Source organism: Mus pahari, chromosome 9, assembly GCF_900095145.1.
Source record: "Mus pahari chromosome 9, PAHARI_EIJ_v1.1, whole genome shotgun sequence".
NCBI lineage: Eukaryota > Metazoa > Chordata > Mammalia > Rodentia > Muridae > Mus > Mus pahari.
Genome location: NC_034598.1, coordinates 70,255,763 through 70,279,403, shown reverse-complemented (window position 1 = coordinate 70,279,403; position 23,641 = coordinate 70,255,763).

Genomic DNA, 23,641 nt, shown 5'->3' with positions numbered 1-23,641 from the left:
ACCCTAAGCTAGCCCGGCCCCTTTCTCCACCCAGATCCTCCCCGCAGACTCCTCCCCGTCTACCCCCACTGGCTGGAGGTTCCGCCCACTCTCCTAGCTGCTCCAGCCTCGTCCTCCGGCCCCACTCTCTTCTTCCTCTTCCTTCACCTTCTTTTTTGACTCTGGAAAGCCCCCTCCCTCCTGCTCCCCCCCAGGACAAAGATGACTTTTGGAAGATTGCCCAAAACGATAGCTAGAGTGCGCCCTGGGCTCTGGGAGATGGAGGAGAAAGGCGACAGGAGGAGTCAATGGTTTGCCCAGTGGTGCCGGGAGGCGCTTTGCACGCTCCAGATCGCAAGCCAAGCGTCTGGTGCCAAGAGCTGTCAGGCAAAAGACTGGTCAGCTGGAGAGACTTCTGGGGACGCGGAGAGGTAGAACAGGTTTGCAGAGCGCTGGCAGCCTCGGTTGACACTAAGGATCTATTGCCCCGCGTGCGCGCGCGCGATGCGTGAGCTGAATTGGGATGGAAGGGCCTGTTGAAGAGCCAGGGAAGCAGCGTTTAGGAGAGAGTTCTCCGAGGCCACGCCGTGACGGTCGACATTAATATCAGTGGAAAGACGCGTGCCCCGCAGTAAGATCATGAAAAGGGATCCAGGAAATGAAAGAGGAGAGGCGAGAAGGTAAGAAACACACACACGTGCGTGGGGATGGGTGTCTTTCGTGGTTCAGGACTGTCAAGCTGACTGACTCTGAGACTATAGAAGAGACCACGCTAATGCAACAACCCTCGACAACGGCGTCCTTAAACCCAGCAAAGCGGAAAGCTAATGCCCTTTCCTTTCCGCCCGGATGCAAGACTGGATGGAAGGCTTCCAACATGATGAAATACGGTGCAGAAGAATGGTCTGGGCAGAAGGAGCGCTGGGTACTAAAGTTGCATGACCAAAGAGATCCGAGAGCTGTCTGCCACACCCCCTTCCTGCCTGGTTCCCTTTCTGACTGGCCTGGTCGCTCCCATGGACTATGATGAACACGACTGCAGCGCCCCCTGCTGTGGGGAAGCTACAGGGCACAGAAAACAGGTCCTTGCAGGGCTGACTTCCAACTTCCCCGTGGAAAGAGCAGTACCTAACCAGCAAACTCTTCAAAGATAATAAGGAAAGAAGACTCCCTGGGTATGTGGCAGCGATCTGAAAAGTTTTGAACGCCTGCAGAATAAAGATGTCTGACTTCACAAAGAAATCTTTTGGAAACTGACAAATGTGTATTCAACCTCCAACAGGCAAATTGTGATTTGATCGAAATATTATGAGCACGTAGGAAGTTCTCAAATAATATATTAAAGATGGCGATTCCTGTTTTTGCATACTCCCCGGTATAATGTATTTTTTTTAAGTTTTTTTTTAAAATCATATCAGTTGCTCCATTCGGATCCTCTTTGACCTTCTCCTGGGCTTATATATTGATATTGGATCCTGGGGCACTGGGGGAAGAATAAATACTTAAGTCAGATACCTAAGTTTGACTATCAACTCAGCTATTCATCATTTGAGTAAGTTGGGGCCAATCGCCTCCTTCACCCCTCACTTATAAATACTACTTTGGTTAGGTGAGTTTCCATATAAATAAAGCATCCAGAGAGGAACTGGTAAGTGCAATAAGTTAGCTGTTATGGTTTCCAACGTCATCTTTTACTTCTTAACTAATACTTAGACATTCTCCTCTAAAAATACATACCATTACACCCACACTGTTCCACTCTTAGTCCGAGCTATCACCAAAATACACCCATCACATCCACAGAGCGTTAGTATCTCCTGCACAAACTAATCCGACGGCCTTGTGAATGGTCTCACTTCGACACCTACAGCCCTTGCTCCAAGCATTTACTTGAGGCTCCAGACAAGCAGCTTTAAAAGTTCAATGTCTTCACTTAAGCATGTGTAGTGCACATAGAATAAAACTCTCTTACTCTGGCTCATGTGGTCCTCCCCCTCTTCTCAATGTGTTCATCTGTGTATGCCTTCTCTGGAACCTTCTTTTCTCTCGTTCCTAGAACTGTTTTCTCCCCAGACATCCTTTGGCTACTTTCCACAATCTTTCAAATGGTATTGCTTCAAAAATCCCTTCATGCATTTTATAAAGTATATACACACAGGCACACACACACACACACACCCCTTTCCCATTATCCTTTATTACTCACTTCTAAGTATCTTTGTCGGTTTGTTTGTTTGTTTGTTTGTGGAGTTTTGATTTTTTTTTTTTTTGAGACAAGGTTTCTCTGTGAAGCTCTGACTGTCATGGAATTCACTCTGTAGATTAGGCTGAGGTCAAACTCAGAGATCCACCTGACTCTGCCTCTAGAGTGCTGCTATTAAAGGCCAGTACCACCACTGCCTGGTGATAAACACACATCAGTTTATTAACTGACCCCTTGAATTTCCATTCAAGCTTCATAAAGCTTGTCACCTTATCCACATAGTGCCCAGAGCCTACAGCATCTGAACATGTAGAAGAAACTTTTAAAAAGAGGTTAAGCAAGTAAACAATAAGAGTATTTAAGTGTGATTATAGAAGAGCTGAAAACCCACGAACATTCAACAGGAAGAAGAAACTAAATTGTTGTCTATGTTAAAGATGCCAAAGCAGGAGGGAAGAAGGGTGACATTTCTTGAGTGCATCACTTCCTTGGGAAGATCCATGGTAGGAAATCACACAAGGACAGCTTCTATCCTAAGACTTATTGGCATAAAACTACTAGAAACCTTTGGGTTCAGAGAGCTAAAATCTTGTGAGCATTTCTCCACTCCAAAGCTCTGATAGTTTTAAAAACTTAAGTGTGGCTTCTTCTATAACCGTCCAACCCCTCTGAATTGAAAGCCTCAGAAACTGAGACATGCCATAAAAGGTACATCTTGAGATTCTTAATAGACAGCAGACTGGACATTCTGCCGTGTTTGAAAAGAAAAAAATCCGGTTGCTTGTAACAAAAACGCTATTATAGTTTAACATGGGTCTGTATATCCTTCCTGTGAATTAAGCCATGGGCTCTTGTGGATTGCTCTCCAAGGGCTGAGAAACAACCACTGCTTGCATTTTCTACCTTCCTCGAACAACTCCAGAGGGAAAGTTCAATTAAATATGCCATCACTACCCCTGGAGGTCATTTATGATCACAGAGCTCCTTTTAGCTTATTAAGGTGCATTTGTCCAGTGCTGGGGAGGCTGCTGCTGCCTCAGTTCTGAATTTATACATCATTTATTTAAAACTACTGCAGCTGTCCTCAGTTGAAGGAAATTAGGTTGGTTGGCTTAAGCTTTCTACCTTAGACACAAGTTTGCCCCCCCCCCCAAGTGCTAAGCCCTTATTTTCCTGAGTAGGTCTTACACATCTACTACCTTACCACTTCCTCAATGAATTCCATTTTATAGTCGACCAGACCTAGCCTACATTTGTTCTGCATTCCCGGGGCCTTTGTTGTATAATTCATACCTTTGTGGTGCCAGTTCCTCGGGGGTAAAGATTTCCTTATTTTCCTAAGACATTTTTAGTTTATTGTGCAATCCCATCTTCCCTTTGGGTGTTGCATAAATATTAACTAAAAATCCACATCTGGTGTTCGTCGTCATTTCTATTTGTCCTAATATAACTTCGCTTTGAACAATTCATTCGGAAAGTGTGCCAAGGGTGAAATGTGGCACATTAATTCCCTTTGCACTACACAGAGTGCTTTGTAAAATGCCCACGGATTTGGTTATTTATGAACAGAAGATTTGCACCTCTTTCTTACAGTCTCAATTCTAAAGTTGCAGCAGGCTAAAGTAATCACAAACCCCCATCTGTTTTCTGCAAGGGTATCCAGGAATCTCCTGTTCAAAGCTTAACAGATTGCCCAGGTAGCAGAAGAAAAAAAAAACCTAGCCCAGCAGGTGAAACTGCCTGTTCAGGGAGGCCAGAACAGAGAGCTCTCTGCTGTGGGGACTTGTAAGCCCTGGGTTCTGCTCAAGGAAATAACACTGCGGGAGAAAAACAGCAGACTGTGGATGAAATGTGGGTCATGGAATAGTGGGAGGCTCGTGGGCAGAGTTGTTAACTAATGACAGTAAAAGCATTGGCTGCACACTGCTACTGTGAGATGTTTCCCAGCGTATCCTAAAGCATCGTTGTCCCACAGACGTGGCAGCATGTCACCTTGCTTTATCCCTACACTTGTGATCTATTAGAATTAAAATTAGGGGATTGCAACCACAGAAACAGATCCTGTCTCCCCTGTCACAAAACCAAGGCTGTTAAGAACCAGCTGCTACCACAATAATGATGGCTTTAGGAATGTCACTCTTCTCCCCCACCTCCAGTTCAGAGAAAGAGGAGGTGGGGAAGAAGAGGAGAGTGTGAATTACACATTAATAACCCAATCAGAAAAATTACAGAGATGTTGGAGTTACTGATAGAATTCAGAAGCTTGTCAAGAAAAGCAAGGACAGACAACCTCCTTCCTAGAAACTAACCAAAGGCATTCACGTGTACTGCTATACACAGTGAGAAATAATACAATAAACAGCTTGATAATTGCTTGGAGTTTTGGCTAATAGTTTCAGTCTTGGCCTCTGTAAAATTAAAAAAATAAATAAATAAAGACTACAGGAAAAATTCACTTGAATGAGAATTGTTTTAGATTAAAGTTTGCCATGAGTTTTGCCCTTTGAAGACAGCTTTGTAGAGGGAAGTATTTACATTCGTACTGTTCAGTATAATAGACAATCAAGCACTTGCAGCTATTGAGCAGTTGAGATGTAGATAGCACAAACTATGCAATTAAACTTTTAGTTTGGGTTACTTTACAAATTATAAGTGGTCTTACACAGTTACATGGTTACCCAGTCCTCTTCCATTTAGAGTTTTCTCATAGCTCTTGGTCACGTGGAACTAATGGCTATGCTATCAGAGGAGCTTACCCTGGGAGGCCCTCCAGGTTGGAGAGTTCCCTCCTACGTGCCTTATCAGGAATCTCAGATGAAAGCCAGTGGCCAGCATTCTCCCTCTGGTCAAAGCTTCGTCATGAGTCATTTCCTCTGATGTTCAGAGCTTCAGCCCAACTTGCTTTTATTTATACAACACCATCCACCTTCTGAGTATTTTTAGTTATTAGATATTGTCCTGAGCACCTTCTGTTTATTATCTCACTAATCTGAGAGAGCTAAATAAAGAAGTAGAGGCACACATGGATTTAGTCAACAGCCCATGGTCTTGAAGCCTCTAAGTAGTGACACTAATATTTGTAAGTCACAAAGTCTCTGTTTTGATCATTCCTCAATAGTCATGATGCTCATTCTCCCATTCTTAGCATATGCTCTAAGAATATTTAATATTCTACCTCTCCTACATGTGCACAGTTCTTTTTGGATAAATTATTGTGAACATCTTTATTTTGTGAATGTCTCCTTTTTTAAAGTAACTTTTGTCTCACTCTTCCCCAATCTAATACAGAAACTTTTAAAAGACTCTACATAATCCCATAATCCATGCTATCTCTAAAAGGTTTATATGTTATCCTATGTATAAAAATTATAAATTTGTACCTAAAATATAGTTAACCAATCTATTATGGATTGACTGCAAATTGATAAATTATTATTTGTATTATTAGAAAAGCTAAAATCATATTTTCAACCATTAAACCCATTGTAAGAAAAAAGTCAATGTATTTAAAACTTTAATAATAGATTCATTAAGTTCTTCATTTAAACATTAAGTGCTTTCTAACTTGTAAAGCTATTCCTTAATTTAGTAATTAAGTGAGTTACTTGTTTATAGACTTATAGAAATTAACATCATCTTGTTTTTCTGAATACTTTCATCTTTTTTTTGCCCTTTTTAATCTATTCTTTATTTTCTGCAAATTTTACAACTACAAAAGTATTTAAAACTTAGCCTGCAAAATAAAAACATCTTCATAATAGTTATGAAGACCTGTTCTAACGTATACAAGCTAAAGAACTGATTATGTAACATGAAAGCTGTGAAGGTGAGATCTTAATTTTCTTGGCAACGGGTTGCAGACCTTGGGTTGAAGAAAGCAAATGGTGAATACCACACTGAGGTTGTCATTTCAAAGCTGAGCACCACTGCAGAGCCTGGGATCAGGAGCTCTCTTCCTTCTATGGTCTGTGTTAATCCCTGTCAAGGCTAACCATAATGTTTACACTCAGTGTCAGTGAAAACTGGGCCAGTGTCTACTCGGATTTATATTATAAACATGGTACACAGCCAGCTACCAATCTTTTTGTCACTACAGATGAATTCACATGTAGTGTTTTGCATGAGAATAACCCCTATAGACACATAGTTTTGAATTCTTCTCCTCCCGCCACCCCCGTTTATAGATTAGGATATATGCCTTATGGGAGGAAATGAATCCCATGGGCAGGCTTGAAGGCTTCAGAGACTTCCTCATTCCCAGTGTGCTCTTTCTGCCTTCTGCAGGTGAATCAAGCTCTCAGCTGTTCCTGCTGCCATGCCTTTGTTCTGCCATCATGGACTCTGACCCTCTGAAACCATAAGCTCAATTAAAATGCTTACATTAGCAAGTTGGCTGGGTCATGGTGTTTTGTCACAGCAATATAAAGATCACCAATACATGACATTTTATAGAACTTTATACAAATGGAAGTAAGACAAATTACGTTTTTTCTCTTGTTTGACTTATTTTAGTTTACATAATTATTTTGAGATACAAGAATATAAACCGTGGTAGTAAATTCATTCAGGCAATATGAGGACTCTCTGATCTAGCCTGCTAGATTATCACTATTGAATGTTTTATCTCCCAATCTAGTGTGGAGTGATACTAGATACTAGAGGCAAGTAGTGATTTTGCCATTAGCCATAGACAAATACCCTGGGATATCATATAGATTTTTTGCATATTGAGTTAGGATTTATTTATTTGTTTGTTTGTTTGTTTGTTTGTTTATTATTTAGATAAGGTCCCATTGTGTAGCTGAGACTGTGTCCTAACTTGTGATCCACTGAATTCCATATCTTTGTTTTTGACAAGTATCCTACTATGTAGCTATAACAGTTTCTTTAGACAACTGTTGAACATTATAATTTCCAGCATTCAGCTACTATGAACAACAATGCTATGAACATTCACAGAAATCTTTGCACAGACATATGCTTTCTTATCTTTTGGGTAAATATGTAGGAGTGTGATATCTGGGACATTTGGTCAGTAGTGCTTAATGTTTTCAGAGACTGCTAAACTTGTTTTCCTATGTAGAACATTTTACATTCCACAAGCATCTGTAACTTAATTTTGGACTTTCCAGTAAACGTGTAGTGGCATTGCCTTATAGTTTCAACTCTCATCTCAATAATACATAGGATGTTCAGTATCTTGTGTCAATATTCAATCCATACTTGTTCTTGTCCATTCAAATCATTAGCCTATATTTCTCTTGTTTAGTTTTTGCTTTCATAACCTGTTTAAAATAGCACAGATATATTAGCTCACTGATCCTAAGTCAGAAAGATACTATGGTTCATTGGGGTTTTTACCTCCAGGTTGCTGAGGGCCATGCACAAGGAACAACCAAAGGTTTTAGAACTCATGGAATGTAGTCCACTGGTTACCACAGCCACACTGGGTTTTTCCTCTGTAGTGAATGACCCTGAGGATCACGTGTCCTGAGGACTTCGCGCTGTAATGGAGTGCTGCTCTCTGCTTGCTGCTCTCACATCCCTCTTAATCTAAGAAAACTCTAAAGAGGCTTCCAGACTCTCACTGGGCAGTATCTCTGGCACTCGCAACAATAATGCTTGATCCCTTTCAGGCATTGCTGCTGGAAGAGATTACTGATTCAACACCACCCTAGGAAAGAATCTAGAGACGTAGATTGTCAGTTATGACAACCACCCTTGGAAAGTATTTGGAAAAATAAAATTGTTAGTGAAGCTAGGTTAAGAAGTTTTTGCTACAGGCTCCAATGTAGATAATCTTAGGGAATAATTTGAAGTTCAGAAAGGCACACTTTTATTTGTTAAGCTAGGAACCTTTTATGATTAGGGAACAAGAACAATGGCAGCACTGGCTGACAATTCACAATGAGTCTGGACTGGTTATGATTTCTTTCTTTTCTTTTTTTTTTTTTACTTTTATTAATAAATCAATTAATTAATTAATCAATCTTTTTCACTTTACATCCCTCTCACTTCCCCCTTTCTGATCACCCTCTCCCACAATCCTTCCCCCATCCTCTATCCCCTTCTCTTCTAAGCAAGTGAGAGCCCCCTTGGGTATACCCCCACCCTGATACTTGCCAGGCTAGGCACTTCCTATCCCACTGAGACCAGACAAAGCAAGCCAGCTAGAAGACCATATACCACATACATGCAACAGCTTTTGGGATAGCCCCATTCCTGTTGTTCAGGACCCATATGAAGACCAAGCTGTTCATCTGCTACACGTGAGCTGATATGAGGCTGGACTGGAGATGATTGAGTTCATCTGCTTCATATGAGGAAGACCTACCCATCTGTGTATGTTTTTTGGAATGGCAGTTGACGCTCCGAGAGCCTCAAGGGTCCAGATTAGTTGACTTTGATGGTCTTCCTATGGAGTTCAATTCCCATCAGGGCCCACAATCCTTCCTCCTATTCTTCCATGAGTCCCCAAGCTCCATCCACTGTTTCGCTGTGTGTGTCTATATCTGTCTGAGTCAGCTGCTGGGTGGAGCCTCTCAGAGGACAGCCATGCTAGACTCTTGTCTGCAAGCATAACAGAGTATCATTAATAGTGTTAGGGATTGGTGCTTGCCCATGGAATGAGTCTCAAGTTGGGCCAGTTATTGGTAGGCTATTCCAAAAATACATATTTTTGCTTTTACCTTTCTGATATGGTTTAATAAGAATTGCTGGTGAGGAGATATGCATTCTGAGGATTTAAAGTAGGTCTGACTGATTTTTATAGAAAAATTGAGATTTGTGTTTCTTTTAAGATTCATACAAGAAAGTACTTGGTCTTTCTTTTGTAACCACAAATCACTGCCTACCAGTAGGAGAAACCGGCTGAGAGAGCTGCCTCGCTTACTTATACTTTGTTAACCTACAACAAGTTGCTTAGTTACAAATGTACGTAGGTTCTTAGGAATCATTTATTTATTTATTTATTTACCTACACTACCTAACGTTATTTCTTGTAAAGGTATTGGGGAACACAGTGTTTCTTCATAGTCGTTTCCTGGAAAAAAAAAACTAGATCATAATCATACTGTAATTTTATACGGCTTGAAAGATTTTGCTGGGATATATATGCCATAAGAGAAGGAATAAAGTTGTTGGGACACTGTTCCTGCTATCCATCAACTATGTGTATATATATACATATATGTATATATATGTATATATATATGTATATATATATATATATATATATGTGTGTGTGTGTGTGTGTGTGTGTGTGTGTGTGTGTGCATGCATGGAAAGTTTGTATAGGAGTGTGTTGGAACTTTATTCCACCAAATCTGTATGCATGTCTATATGCAAAGCTTGTCAGGGCTTGTGTTGAAGCTTGCTCCATTCACCAACTGAGTGTATATGTCTGTCTGTCTGTCTGTCTGTACATATGTATTATGCATGCATGTATGCATGTATGTATGTTTGTGTGTATACATGTACGTATGAAGTTACTAAAGTCTGCCTTTTGCCTCATCCACTCAGTGTATATGTGTATGTATGAATTTTCTCTCTTTCCTTTTCTTTCTCACAATTCCCAAGGAGTTAGAAGTTCACAGTTTTTCACTGGCCACTGAAGAGAATGCCAGCCCCGGTAAATTCAGGTTTGTTGAGGAAAGTCTGCTGAGTAATTTCTCTAAGCACTGGCTGCCTTAGGTACCAGCCCTCCCTCATCAGTATCTGGACTGATCCCTGTCAGCAGTTCTAAGCACTGACACCACCCCCCCGGTCAGCTGCCTGCCTCAGTTTACCCATTTGTATCAAAGCTAGTGTGTGGCACAGCGTCTTGCTAGGTATCAGTTAGAGTACAGATAGCCTAGCATTTATGCCGATGATCTAGAGAAGAATTCATTTCTAAACTCAATCGGTTTGATGGCAGGATTCAGTTTCCCTTATTGGAGGACTGTTGTCTCTGTCTCCTTGCTTCTCAGATCTTCAGGCTGCCCACATCCCTCCTTACATGACCATTTCCATATGAAAACTACAATGATGCATGTGATCCTTAAGCTGTCAATTTCCATGAGTATCTTGCACATGGATTAGGGCTGCTACCAGCTTTGGTTAGGGAAGGTTCTGCAGCAGGCGGCAGTGAAGACAGAAACTCAGAGTGAGCAGCTCATAGTGAGCCTAAGTACTGGGAATAAGTAATTGGTCAGTGCTAGTTCACAAATGGACATTTCTATCACCCCCTCCAAGGCTCGGGAAACATCATAGAAGAAAGGGCAAGAGAGAAAGTTATGACCTGACACATGGTAAGGGCGGATGCATTCAAATACTGTCTTCTGAGCATTACATGGCTGTTGTATGCCCAACCTCACAAAAGTGATTATCTACTCAAAACTGGGTCCAGGAACATTCCTTTCATGCAGAGGAGGGGGCTTCATAAGGCTCTGCCTTGCTGTCCCTGAGGAATTTGGTATTCAGTGGCTGCTGAGGAGGGGGAAGCCCTCTAATGTATCTACTGGTAAGTTGCCCTGATTCAAGTCAATAACTCTTCATCAATGCCCACGCAAGCAAGTCTAACGCGTGCGCGCACACACACACACACACACACACACACACACAGCTAGAGAGAGAGACAGAGAGCATGAAAATGAGCAGGGGACTTGTGAAAATGGGGTTCTGATATAGAAGTGGAAGAACAATAAGAGAAGGAAAACAGAGTTATGATCATAGTGTATTATACATGTATAAATTATGAAAGAATAAATTATTAAAACAAATAACAAAAGAATTATGATACCCCAGAGTCCCTCATCCATTAAAAAAAAAATCCCTCCTCATTTAATCTCTGAGCCATTACAATGGTGACCAACTGCTTCTTGTTTTGGGTACCTTCTTATTTTGAGACAGGGTTTCTCTCATCAGGCTCAGCTGTCCTGGAACACACCATGTAGACCAGGCTTGCCTCGGACTAACAGAGATCCACCTGCCTCTGCCTCTTGAGTGCTTGGATTAATGCCATCACTTTTTTTTTTAATAGTTTTGCTTTCTTTGAGGCAAGGTTTCATGCAACACAGGGTGGCCTCACAATCCGCATTTCCCAAAGATGCTACTAAACATCTGATCATGCTGCCTCCATCTCCAAGGGCTGAGTTATTTCCTAGTACTGAGTTTTGGGAATTCTTTGTTCTACATATGTTTTTTTTTTTTTGGATATGGAATTTGCAGATATTTTTCTCATCCCTCAAATGTTTGTCATCCCACAGGTTCTTTCCCTCCCCTCTTCTAGCAGAGTCTTCCAAAGATCAGACATTATTAATTCTGATCAAATTCAATGATCTTAGTTTTGTTTTCTTTAGAACCTGCTATTTGTATTATATGGAAGAAAATTCCAAGCTCACAAAGACTTTTCCTCTGTTTCTTTTGTTTTCTTATAGATGTTTTACAGTTTGAAGTTTGAGAACCTTATACTTAGGTCTTGGCCTATGTTGACTTAATTTTTGTGTGGGGTGTGATTCAAAAAATTTTAAGCATAGATACTTATCACACTATAATTTTCTGAATAGTCTGTTTCTCCACTGTCCTGCCTTTGTATCTTGTTTGAGATATATATGTGTGTGTGTATGTGTGTGTGTGTATGTGTGTGTATGTGTGTGTGTGTTTATGTGTGTATAAGTGTGTATGTGTGTGTGTGCGCAATATAATCTTCCAGTTGAAGATTTTGACTCTTTCCAAACTAATATCAAAATATCTTTTGTTATTATATTTGTAATATAATTCTGTAAGCTAGGCTGGCACTGAACTCAGAATCTATAGTGTTTGCAATACAGCTGTGTGCCACCACGCCTTGGCCAAAGTGTCTTCATTACTACTTTATTGTAAGGACTGAAGCACATGCCTGAAATACATGTAGTAAGATTCTGGCTTGAAGCTTTTTAAAAGATACTATACAACTTCTTCTAGATCATATAACCGGTCAGTTAGGAATTGTTCTACACTTTGTTTCAAAAGCCTTCTTTGCCTTATGTACCCTAACACAACATCCATCTTAATAGTGTTGAGAACCATTTTTCTAATGAGGTTATTTTCTTTTTTTTGATTTGAATGACAGCTTTCCCCTTATTTAAACCCATCGTCATATAGCAAGGAAGAACATGTCCAGAGGATCCACCACGTCCTTTTCTTGGCTTCTTGGCTTTAGTGAGTTCTTACATGAGACAGTGGACTGAAGGATAAGACCTGGAGACCAGACAAATTCAGCCAAGGTTAGATTCTTCACAAATGAGTGGAAAACAAATATAGACTGTTGCTAAATTTTGTCACAACATTTGACAGATTCTTCAGGTTCTGAAATGTTTTGGCAATACAAACTATGGTTGATGAGGTCATAGGCCCTATGGTTGATGAAGTCATAGGCCCTATGGTTGATGAAGTCATAAGCTCCAGATGAGTACATTCCACTGCCGTTTTCCTAAAGCAGTATAGTTTCTAACTATATTCTAAATGTTTATTCTTATATTAACAGAGAAATGTGGTTCCTATTTCTAATTATTATTTATTGTTCCCCAAAAGGAGACTATGTCCGAAATCTACAACTGGTAGAATTGCAGAAAATAAGTGACCATGGGTAATCAGCTCCAGTTGATCTATCTGTAATGCAATCCTACATATAAAGTTCAGGAAACATGCCATATTTATACCACCCCCTGACATTCCAATGTGGATATGGGAATTTCACAAGATTCCACCCTCATGAGGAGTTATAGGCACACAAAGCTGCTGAGCCAAGAAGGGGAGAGGAGAGTCCTTTTTTTACATGGAAGACCTGATTGGTTACCCAAATCCAAGTGGTCAACTCTAAACATAAGTATATAAAAAGAACATTAAACGTAGTCAGGATTACATATAGAGGTGTGTGCTGTGCGTGCGTACGCGCGTGCGTGCGTGTGTGTGCGTGCGTGTGTGTGTGTGTGTGTGTGTGTTACAATAAATAAAGAAGAGACCATAAATTTAAAAGGGAGGTGGACATAACAGAGGAGTTGGGCTCCTCCAGGGGCTGAGGGTGGAGACTGAAGGGTAGAAATTAAGTAAAGGACTCATGAATAAATGTTTCAAAATTTTTTAATTTTTAATTGAGAAACTAATAACATGCTAACTTACAGGTGTTCAAACCTTTTAGAAAAATTTTTAAGAAGATAGAAATACTAGAGGAAAGATAGTAAATTCATGAACGCTTTCTTATCCAGCCAGCACATGAACTACTGCTGCTGAAAGATTTTTCTTAAACCCAGTCTAGTAAGAAGAGGCAAGCAGGGGTGGGGCCATTAGCCACTGACAGGTCCCAAGAGCTACCTTTCGATCCAAGTTACATTGAGAAAAATTAGCCTTTTTCCTTCAGACCAGATATAGGGATTAAAGAATATAATGTATAAGCTATAAAAATATAACACTTACATTTCTTATCTGTGTGCATGTTTCAGGTTGTCTCTTAAAATATGTTTTATAACAGTAACACCAGATAACAAAGAAAGAAAAAAAAATGGTTATCTATGCCTTGGAAAGCCTGCCAAGGGTCTGGAAACAATTATTCAGTAATATTAATTCAAAGCAGTAACCAAACAATCTTAAAACTGTGGATAGTTTTGCTGTTGTTACTGCTGCTGCTGATCCAGTTGCTGCTGCCAGTATTAGAGATTGAACCCAGGCTTTGGACACGCTATGGAAAAGGTTCATCACTGAACTGTGTCTCTAATACTCTTCAGAACTCTTCATTTTGGATATATATATATATATATATATATATATATATATATATATATATATACATATGAATTATTTCATACACTAGTATTATATTAACATCATTTCTATCCCTTCTCTTTCTATGCATCTCTCATTTCTCAAATCTTCAACTGTTCTCTCTCTCTCTCTCTCTCTCTCTCTCTCAGTCCTGCAAAGTCCATTTAATTTGTGTATGAATATGTGTGTGTGTGTGTGTGTGTGTGTGTGTGTGTGTGTGTAGGACTGGCTGCTTGAGACTAGATAACTTTTCAGGGAGCTTGTCCCTAGAGAAAACTGATTCTCCCTCTCTAAGAAGCCATTAATTGCCTAGTTCTTCACCCAGGGTAGGGTCTTAGGAGATTTATCCAACCATATCAACAAGATAACTGATGTTGTCATTGTTCATGTCTTGGTTAGGTGACCACAGTTTTGAAATTTTATGGGTGCACAGCTCACCTGTCATATTTAGAATATCTATCTTGCAGCAGATGTCCTGGCCCTCTGGTTCTTACATTATTTCTGTTCCATGTCCCCCAAGGTTGCCTCAGTTTTGTGTTTGCATTGCACACATATCAACTGAGTTTAGGCACGTTACAGTCAGTTGCTTTTCACATTTTTAACAAGTTGTGTATTTCTGTAATGATCTTTTAATTGGCGAATGGATAATAAAAGTATGGTACATATACATACTAGAATTCTTTTATTCAGGTATAGGGATAATGAAATCCTAACATTTGTAGGTAAATGTACAGGACTGGAAAATATTATACCAAGTGAGGTGACCAAGACTCAGGAAGACAAACCCTGCTGGTTCTCTCTTATCTTCAGAGCTTATCTTCAAATCTTTAGAACGGAGTCTAAAACCTGAAGTGGCTACTGAAATCAGGAAAGTAAGAAGGATCTGGGGTCGCTGTGGTAAACAGGGGCATAGTAAGACACACACAAAAAAGTAGGAAAAGTGGGAGATGGATGTTTAACAGGGAAGATAGGGGCAAATCAATACAGAAGAGAGGGTAAGGGAGTGAAGAGAGGTAGGTAGCAATAAGGATGTTTGAAAATCTTCTAAGACAACATAGTAAATGTTTACTTAGAAATGTATGTTATATATGTGAATAATTTGAATGAAGTTATGCCACTTGGGGTGCTAGTGGTCCCCCTCCCCAACCCATGAGCTACCAAAAGCCTCAATGCCAGGCATGTGAAATTTCCCATTGAGTTGTTGATGACAGAAGTCAAAGAGACTCCCCAAATACTATAGAACAGTGAAGCCGCCTTCTCATGGCCCCTGAAACTTGAAGGTAAGAGTTACTGCTGAAGGGACACACCGCCAACACAGGGCTTAGAGAAATTGAAATGCAACCGGCATGGGGAGCCTCCTTCCTGAGACCTAGCTCCCGTAGTCTGAAAGAAGCTACGCAAGCTGCCAAGAGATAAAGCATCCAATAGCCCCAGCAACTATAAGGCTAGGAGCCACAAGAATAATCAATATGGCAAGCCAACCTCAAGGGTGCAGTCGTGGTACTTATGTCTGAGGGATAGCCAATAGCTGCCTGATTGGACTTAAGACCCATACAAATAGAATGGTATTCATGTGAGGTACTGTAAACCTAGCCAACTGACTGGTAAGGTCAGGATCTGAGAGGAGTGCTTGTTATTTCTATTTTCATAAACCAGTCTAATTTCTAACTGCATTGCAAATACTTATTCTGATATCTGCAGATAGTGTATAGTTCTCGGAACTCATCCAATAAGCTTTTTGTTTTAGTTTTTAGAAGAAAATTACTCAGTGTCTTTTTGTTGTTGTTGTTAATGATGTTGTTGATGATGATAATGATAATGATGATGATGTGATAAAAAAAAAATAACCTGACAAAATTAGCTCCAGGAACTAAAGACTTATATTTACTCATAGTTCAAGATACAATCCACCACAGTAGGAAAGCCAAGGTACCAGAAGCTTGAAGCAACTGGCCATGCTACACCTGCAATAAGGAAGAAGAGAACAATAAATAGTTGTTGCTTTAACTCCATTTTCCCACTTACACAATCCAAAATCCCAACAAGGAGATGATGCCACCCACAATGGGCAAATCTTTCTACTTCAATTACAATAATCAGAAATGTCCCCCACAGGCATGCTGAGAGGCCCATCATCCTGGCAACTCTAGGTTCTTTCAGGTTGACAGTTGAGATGGGCCTGGAACTCTGTAACCCCGAAAAACCTTGAACTTGAGCTATTCTCTCTTCAGCTTCCTAAATATGAGATTACAGCCTTGCATCATCAGTCTATGGAAAGAATACATAATTTGTTTTTAAGAATTCTAAAAATGTGTAATATTAAATAAAAAAAAAAAAAAGGTCATCACTAAATGTGATGTTGTTAAGTGACTGCCAGAAACTCAGAATAAGGAAAGTGGGAAGCTGATGATCAGTGGGTATATCACTGTAGTCAGGAAAGATAAAGAGAGCGTCTGTACAACAGTGTCTATTTAGCTAACAATATTGTACCCTACATTTAAAACTGTGTCAAACATGTTTTCATACTTTGTAATTTTTACCACATAAAAAGTTCACGCTGGGAAATGACTTTTAAAGGATCATAATGAATACTTGCAAAGCCCTTCTTTTTACACCCTTTTTTATTCAGGTTGACAGATATATTGGAATTAAGAATTACTATGTATAAGTGTATTTCTTAAACGTTTTCATACAAAACATATTTTTTAAAAACACTTGTAATAGTCTTTAGGGCCAACACATATCTCCAAGAAGCTGACAGTTTAAAGAATAATTCCTAGAGAATGGGGTATTTGTAGAGGAAGATCAAGTGGTTCTTTTCTAAAGGATATGTTCACAAAAATAATAGAAAATTACATGTGAAATCAAAGCGTTTCCTCGAGTATCAGCAAAGTACATCTTCCAACAAAACATTTTCCTAAGAGAAGTTATTTCCTAAATTGAGTCAGCCAGTGGATCTAAAATGTGGTTTGAGAAAAAGAGTGAAAATGATTTCAACTTCCTATGATTTATTTATCATCCTATTATTTACTCGTGCTTAAAGCACAAAGTCCCCCCAATCAAAGTGACTACACAACCCCCGTATTATATAAACACAAGATTATTGACTTGGCAGTTAGGAGTGGGAGCTCATGCCTGTAAACTTGGCACTCGAGAAGATGACATAGGAGGATTACCAGGATGTCCAGACCAGCCATGGATACACAGTGAGAAGTTGTCTCAGAAACTCAGAGCCCCACAAAGAATTATAGGCTGTTGGCATTGCTCTCGGTTGACGATCAGAACTGGATGGTGAGAGCCTATTGCCAAAGACATTCTCCACTTTGGGAGCGGAAAATAGAGTAATCATACTGAAACCGAGGCTGGTAGCTTCTACCCTCCTAGCTAGTTTGAGCCTCATAAAGCAGTGCTATGCAGTCTGCTGAAGAGAAGACTCGTCAACATCTGAGGACCTCTCATGCTATAATATCAACCCGGCAAGAAATGTCCACTGACAACGATTGCCTGACTATTATGGGTAGAGAACAACAGATCTCTTTCTGATTGGATTTGAGCCCATTCCATGAGAAGGCATTCATGTCTGCTATAAATCTTGTCAAAAGCCCATGGCTAATGAGGTCAGAAGCCTTAGATGGTAATCTACTAATGTTAATTTGCTAAACTAACAGGTTGTCAAAGCTGTCTTCTAAATATTTATGTTTCTATCCACAGATTAGTTTTGCCTTTTAACTCGATCAGAACAGCTTTCATTTTTGGAGAAGGCAGCTGTTAATACAGAGTTCATAATTAATCAAAGTATTGAGAATAAGTGACTGTCGAGTGCTCAACCTTAAAGAGAACAGTTACATGACCTCTATGGGGGTTTCGATGAGAATAGCCCTGGGATACGCTCATATATTTTCATTCTGGGTCCAAAATTGATGAATTTGAGACAAATTAGAAGGTGTGGCCTTATTTGGAGGGGTGTGGCTTTATTGGAGGTATATAACCTAAGAAGTTGAAGAAGGTGTGGCCTTATTGGAGGAAGGTGTCTCTGGGAGTGGGTTTTGAGGTTTCCAAAGCCCAAATTAGGCCCAGTCTCTTTCTCTCTGCCCTACAGGATTAACAGATCATCTGTGAGCTCTCAACTATATCTCCAGCACCTTGTCTGCCTATGACTACACTTCCCATCATGATAGGTGTGGATTAACCATCGGAAACTGTAAGCAAGGCCAATTAAATCAGTTCATTCATAAGTTGCCTTGATCATGGTGTCTCCTTATAGCAATAGACACAAAGACAACCTCCTTCAAGATTTGGAGAACATCATAGAAGACAGGGCAGGAAGAATGTAAGAGCCAGAAGATGGGGGATGGTGAACAAGATAGATAGATAGATAGATAGATAGATAGATAGATAGATAGATAGATAGATAGATAGACAGACAGGGCAAAGAACTCAGACAACTTTGATAATATATGATTTTAAAAGCCAGGAAGTGAGACTTGGAGATGGCTCATTCAGTAAAACATTTCACAGCCCAAGCATAAGGACATCTTAGAATCCCTAGCAGCTACATAAGAAGCCTGGTATGATGTGGTGGGCATGTAATCTTCGCACTGGGGAATGGAAGGGAGGCTATTTGCTCAACTAGTCTTGGTGCAAGGCTTTGTCTCAAAATTACTTAAGTAAGTAAATAACAAAACAAGGTGGATAGGGATAGAAGAGGATCTTCAAAGTTAACCTTTGACTTATATATGCACATTCAGAAACACATCACCGGTGCATGCATGTTTGTGTGCATGCACATGTGCACACACATACCTCAAAGTCCATGAGAAACAGCTCAAAAATGGGTGGTAGTGTGATCACAAGCACAGGCCTGTAAAGCTAACACTGTGGTGGGCACGGGAGAGGTGTGAGCAAGGGCAAAAGGTAATGGATAGATAGTGAAAAGGTCACAACAAGGACCACTTATTTGTATTCAAGCCAAACTGTCCAAAATGAGTCCTAGTAACAGGAGCTATAGCTGTCAAAGCTCTTCGAGGAAGGGTGGTGGGGGTCTCAAGAACCATTTTCCCTTAAACCCTTAGATCTTACTATCTAGTTATGGTGGGTATCCAAGAGCAATAGCAATTGCCTGTGTTGCTGCAAGGGTCTCTGGGGTGTCATTGTACAGGGTTTTCTTCAGCTGCTGGCAGTTCATGTCGTGTCTAGAAAACAGCATGTCATGACTTTCCTCCCAGAGACCTACCTCTTATTTTCCATGTGTGCCCCTTTCCCCAATGTTCCCTGAGCCATGGTAAAGATGATCTAGATGAACCTTCTGGGGATGAACATTTGAGACACTTATTCTCAGCTTATAAGTCTCTGAATTAATAGCTGCCCACTGGAAAACAAGGCATCTCTGGGGCTGGAGAGATGGCTCAGTGGTTAAGAGCACTGACTTTCTTCCAGAGGTCCTGAGTTCAATTCCCAGCAACCACATGGTGGCCCACAACCATCTGTAATTGGATCTGATGCCCTCTTCTGGTGTGTCTGAAGATAGTGACGTGTACTCATATACAATAAATAAATAAACAAATACATCTCTTTTTAATAAAGGAACCAACTCTGACTAAGCTGAACAGCAGAACTAATCTCTGGGTGTAATCATAAACATATAGAAAGCAGATTGACAACACGTCCATTACCACAAACAATAATATCAAGTTCCCTGCTAGAATGTATGGCCTCCACAGCCAATGGGATTTTTACATTATTCACAGTACTACGCATTCATTTCCTCTTATGCAATTGGAATTTGGCGTTGTAGCATGTATGGCCCACAATCGTGTAAGACCATCTATGTCTTCTCTCCCAGCAGCCTACGAAGACCCTTTGGCCCAATGAACTGTAGCCAGAGGATGGACTCTCCCCGTTCATAATCAGCTTGATCTCTCTGGGTCCCATATCCAAAGACAGTGGTGTCTTCAAAAACTGCATCTTGCTATTTAGTCATGGTGGGCCTCCAAGAGCAATAGCAATGGACTGGTCTGTTGAAGGAGTCCCTTGGGCCTCCTTATTCAGTCAGAGGGAGGTGTCTTGCTCCTGGGACTGAGATTTCTGGTTAATAATCATGGAAAACGCATTGATCACCACCATTTCAAGAATCTTGAGATGTATCATTTAGCTAAAGTTAGCCTTCTATACCCTTCCACTCGAAATCTATAACAAAACTTAAATAATGATTTCATGAGAAAATTTCCCATCAATATCAGGTTAAAATGCCATCTCAGTGGAAGTTAAATTAAACTTCATCCATATATTTGATCTACGAATTAAAGGAACAAGCCCCCAGAAATTCCATATGTGCATGTAAAAAATTTGCCCTATCATAACACCATTAGAATATTGCTCAACTCTGTCTGAGTGCTACTCACCTATAACCTCTAGTGCCTTTTCCATATGCAAAGATTAACCCCTAACCCAGACTAGAAACATTTTTTTTTTTATCATGCTGTAAACATGGCCAAACCATCTACAAGTGGAGAGGGCTGGGAACGACATGCTTCTTGTCACTCCTGTATTGCCCGCTCAATCCTGACATTCCTCTCACACTAAGTTGTATTAGCTGGGTGTATATATACCTTCGGCATCTGCTTTGTTTTCCCCCATTTCAATAGCCATCTGGATGCAGTACTTAACTCTGCACCCAAGCCCACTTGGCTGGCTCTCTAACAGCCTGGCCTACAGAGACTTGACAGGCTTTCCTACGAAGGCTGAGCTGTTACCTGGACGTCTCACGCCTTGAAGAGGTTCTGCTATATATAATGTCAAACCACAGTTCCCTCAGCCTCTTGACTTCAGTGTAGCCTGATGCTTGTGGACATCTTTGGCTCTGTTCCTGTCCAACAGATTGAATTTGCTTGGAGTGCTGTAACTACTGGAAGCAAGCCCAAGTTCATTGCAAATCTTTGAATCCTGAATGTTGGACTGCAAGAGATTCTCTTCATGAAGTCACCCAACAGCTGAGGTAGTTTTTCCTTCCATGGTTACTGCTTTTTCAGCACCTTCAACAATATTATGCCGCTAAGGTTCCCAGGAGCCTCGCTCCTTTATATGTTCTCTTTTATGAGTCTGTTGGTACTCACAAATTCAGTAGAGTCTTCTCAACTGGAATACACAGCAACTGAGGAGTATTTTTAAATTTGTGTGTGTGTGTGTGTGTGTGTGTGTTTGTAGATCTAGTAATAAAGTGTGGGGTTCTTATTCTTATAACATTGTCTTAGAGTTATAAAGTTATTTAGTGCTGGGTGTGGTGGCACATGCCTTTAATCCCAGCACTCAGGAGACAGAGGCAGGCGGATTTCTGAGTTTGAGAAGGCCTGGTCTACAGAGTGAGTTCCAGGACAGCCAAGGCTACACAGAGAAACCCTGTCTGGAAAAACCAAAAAAAAAAAAGTTATTTAGTAATATTTACTTAATTTTTATTTAAGTAGTGATACTTATTGCTTAAATTTAATATTCTAAATAGAGAAATACAACTGTGCTTACAAATAAAATAACCTACATATTTAAACTTTTACATAATTGTGTATAAAAATAAATTCAAAATTTGAGCTCAAGGTGGCTATATTTCAGTTGGTATGGTACCTACCATACCACACATACCATATACCATACCATACCATACCATACCATACCAATACCATACCATACATGAGACCCTGAATTAGACCCACAGCACTACATAAATACGGTATAATGACACATACCCATCAGTCTGTAATCCTAGAAGTCAAAAGATAGAGGCAGGAGTATCAGTATTTCAAGCTTCTCCTACACTACTTACTACATAATAGGTTCTAAGCCAGCCTGGGCTACATGAGAACTTAAGAAGGAAAAAGAGGGGGCCAGGGAGGATGGAAAGAAGAAAAGATACTAAGGAAATTCACATTTATATTTTAGAGAAAAACACATATTTAGTTCCCTAAATCATCAGGATTGCAGGAGGGCAGCAGGCTTATGCTCCATTTTATATTATAAGTGCTGAAAAATGGGGTATATTCAAAATCACAAGTTAAGACCTATATTCTTTCTCTTAATTTGCATTGCCATTATTAATCTTTGTCATTTTATTCTGGTTTCCTTTGAAAGTGAAATTTTGTTTCTTAGGATAATATTTGTGTGAGCTTCTGATTACCAAAGCCAATTAGGTATTTTGAACTGATATCTAGAGGGTGTAGCAGGGATTGTCTTTTCTTGATTCTTCTGTAGAGTATAATATTTCACATGAGAGGATGATTTCTCTTTGAGGTTCCATCTTCTGAATGTGAATTATGGAAGACCTGTGACTGGTTGGGATGTGGTACAGGTAGGAGGCTAATGTGTATCACAATCTGTGAACCCATATTTCTTGGCAGCCTTTTTGTTCAGTAGAAAAAAAAAAAACTCAAAAACCAGCTGAAATCTGTTTTTAATCATCATATTTTCCAGAGAAAGGAACAAGTTCCTCTTGTCATCTGTTGGCTCAGAAACCTCTTTGCTGCGGGCTCCCTAAGATTCTGTTGAGATAAAAAACATTGAAAGACAACTTCATTCATTTCCTGCACCAGTCCTTCGCATGACACCTGCCCCAGAAACACACACTGTTCAAGTAGGACAGTCAGATCTCCAGTTCTCAAGGGATTTGCTTTAAAAATTTAAGTTGTAAAATAAAAACCATTGAACCCTCTTATCAGACAATAGCCTTGCTATCTCATCTGTTCTGTTCTTTCTCCACACAGTCTATATAAATCTAGTTTTATGAATAACAGGAATTCTTTTATACGAAACTTTTCTTAAACACCAGGACTCTTGTATCTAGCTGTAGATTACTGGAATAAACTAAAAACATGGGAAGAATGTGAGGAGGCTCAGAGGACGACTGGGGGGAAGGAGCCTTCAGGTAAGCTGAAGCATCACCGTGGAGTGATATGACACATCCCTTTCCCTGAAAGGAAGTGTGGGCTGCAGTATTCCAGCTGTATTCCAAGTTGCAGGATGCTACCCTGCTTCCTTCACCCGGCAGCCTCAATTATATTCATCGTCCTAACACTTCCTGTCAGGAACAATTGTGTTGATGAGCCAGTTAAAACAGCCCCTACTGACAGGCTTCAGTCCAAAGAGCAAGGTGACATTTCTATTCCCCACCAAAGTAAAAGCTCCGTGCACAGCAAATAAATAAATGACCTCATACTGGAGGATCCCCAAGTGCTCTGACTCTCTGTGAACATACTCCATTACGCTGATCCATCTCAGCTGAGAATGTGGAAGAGCCAACCTGATTCTGCTGATGCTGGGTGTTTGAGATTTCTCACACATTCCAGATCCCCTCCTCCTGGTGATAACACAAAAAGACCAGTTTCTTTTGTTACTTCCTTTCTATGCACAAGAACGGCACACACTGAACTCTTTTTTTGTCAGTACAATGCTGTTTTGCCTAAAACACAGCCCTTGCATAGGAATACCAAAACCTTTCACATCCCAGTGTGTAAACTGATCACAAATGAATCTTGGCTTCTTATTTCAGTCTATATCAAAATTTTTGTTTTTCATATCCAGATAGAGAAGAAATAAGAATGCTTGTTTTGCCCAGAGTTGAACTACACATACTGCTGGAACTTTTCTCCAGTTCTACTCTGAATACCAAGATTGTTTAGCACACAAAAACCAGCCTGG